Source organism: Delphinapterus leucas, chromosome 9, assembly GCF_059928025.1.
Source record: "Delphinapterus leucas isolate spDelLeu-1000000601 "Yukka" chromosome 9, BTC_Dleu_Yukka2, whole genome shotgun sequence".
Lineage (NCBI taxonomy): Eukaryota > Metazoa > Chordata > Mammalia > Artiodactyla > Monodontidae > Delphinapterus > Delphinapterus leucas.
In genome coordinates, this window is record NC_143137.1 from 8,998,405 (window position 1) to 9,000,903 (window position 2,499).

The 2,499-nt window shown below is 44.1% G+C and overlaps 1 pseudogene; it reads right to left on the reverse strand.

The window, feature by feature from the left end:
- Positions 1 to 266: 266 nt before the first annotated feature.
- LOC111177220 (serine/threonine-protein kinase Sgk1 pseudogene) lies at positions 267 to 1,828 on the reverse strand (annotated as a pseudogene).
- Between the last annotated feature and the right edge of the window lie 671 nt (positions 1,829 to 2,499).

Here is a 2,499-nt window from a genome sequence, read left to right on the forward strand (position 1 = left end):
CACTGCATCTGCCTGGGGTGGCCCTCTACTGCTCATTTCAGAGATAGCACCACACTGGAAGGAAGAATAAGGAAAACCTCCCGAGCTCACTGAGGAGGAGGTGCTCTTCGAAAAGCTTCCAGCAAACAGTGTGCAATAAGATTGCCAAGATTGCAAGCTTCCAAATTCCAAAAAGCAAATTCTCTTTTAAGATGTCCTGTCAGCTGGCAGCTCTGCCCAAAGGCTAACTAAAACATTTCAAAAACGCCCGTAAAATGCTTCGCAACCAACCCTAAGACCATTCAGAGGAAAGAGTCCACGGGAGGTGCGTAGGAAAAGCCCAGGAAGGCCTCAGCCGCTTCCTTGATGCTGGCTGGGAGGAGGATACTGTCGGGCGACCGACCGATGGAGTTGGGGACGGGCTCTTCGGTAAACTCGGGATCAAAGTGCCCCAGGTCGCTGGGTCCACTCACATTTGGGTTAAAAGGGGGAGTAACCTTCTTATTAATGAGATCATCCCAGTTAATTAGGGAGAAGAAGACGTGATTCTTAATCTCCATAAAGTCAACCTTGGCACCAAGCCTCTTTGTCCTGTCCTTCTGCAGGAGGCCCTCCAGGACGTGTCTTGCAGAATTTGTAATATTTGGCTTCAACTGGAGGGGTTTGTTCAGAATGCTGTCGTACATCTCAGCTGTGTTTCGGCTATAAAAGGGAGACAGGCCATACAGCATCTCATATAAGACGGCCCCCAGACACCACCAGTCCATGGTCCTATCATAAGGCTGCTTATGAAGCACCTCAGGTGCAAGATACTCGGGTGTGCCGCAGAAGGTGGACGTCGTGCCATTATGTTCAGTGTTCTCCTTGCAGAGTCCAAAGTCAGTAAGGACAATGTGTCCCTGTGAAACCAGCAAAATATTCTCTGGCTTTAAGTCTCTATAAACGAGACTACCTGCACGAGAGTGCAGGTAACCCAAGGCACTGGCTATTTCAGCAGCATAGCACCGAGCCTGTGGTTCCAGGAAGCATCGCTCCCTCTGGAGATGGTAGAACGACTCTCCACCGTTAATGCAGTCTAGGACAAAGTACAGTTTGTCAGCCGTCTGGAAAGAGAAGTGGAGGCCCACCAGGAAAGGGTCTTTCACGTTCTTCAGGAGAACATTCCGCTCTGACATACTATGCTTTTCCTCCTTCTTTTTCAGGACCGCTTTCTTGGTGGAGGAGAAGGGTTGGCATTCATGAGCTCAGGCTCCTGAGGTTGGGAGATTTTCAAAATGGACTGAACTTCAGGGTGTTTGCATGCATAGGAGTTACTGGCAATCTTCTGAATAAAGTTGTTCAGGCCCATCCTTCTCTGTTTCATGAAAGCGATGAGAATTGCTACCATGCCCCTCATCCTGGAGTTAATGAGGGTGTCCCCAGCAGCCTTGGTTTTCACCGTCATCACCACAGAGATGGAGCACGCGGAGGCGTCAGACACGGGAGACCGGCTCAGCCAACACTCTGCGTTTTTTATAAGACCGATTTTTACAGCAGTTTTATGTTTACAATGAAACTGGAGGGCAGTACAGAGATTTCCCATACACCCGCATTCCAACACAATTATCAACATCACTCACAAGAATGTTACATTTGTTACCAATGATGAACCTACATCGACACGTTATAATCTCCCCAAATCCATAGCTTATTTTAGGATTCACTCTTCATGTCATACATTTAATGGGGGCTTGAACAAATTATGATGACATCCATGTATCATTGTAGTGTCACAGAAAAATTTCACTGCCCTAAAAATACCATTTGCTACATCTATTTATCTCCCCCAAACTCCGATTTTTTTTTACTGTCTCTATCGTTTTGCCTTTTCCAGAATGTCATATAGTTGGAATCACAGGGCATGTAGCCTTTTCAGGTTGGCTTCTTTCACTTGGTAGTATGTGTTTAACTCTCCTCCATGTCTTTTCATGGCTTAATAGCTCATTTCTTTTTAGTGCTAAAGAATATTTCATTGTCTGGATGTATCACAGTTTCTTTATCCATTTACCTACTGAAGGATACCTTGATTGTTTACAAGTTTTAGCAATATGAAAAACGCTGTTATAAACATCCATGTACAGGTTTTTGTCAGGGGTAAGGACAGTTTGATGTTTTCATATTTAACGAAAACATGGGAGGATAAGAAAAAATTCATTAGATAGAAAATGAAAAACAAGAACATTCCAGGCAATGGAATCAGTATCACAAAAAGGCATAAGTATAGGACTGCCTACTGTCTTTAAGGAGGAATGAGACACAAGCTAACAGAATCTTAAACAAAACAAAACAAACAAATAAAAGAACCTCAACAACTTATTACAGCTGCCTGACATGCTCTTTTCCCAATTTTCTCTTGGATAACTTATCACATCTTAAATGATAGGAGAAGAGACCTTCTCCAACTCTACCATACGTTAAGCTACATTGAGTCTGTCTCCTTTCTTTCTCAGAGAACCTACTTCCTTTCCTTTGTAGCAACTA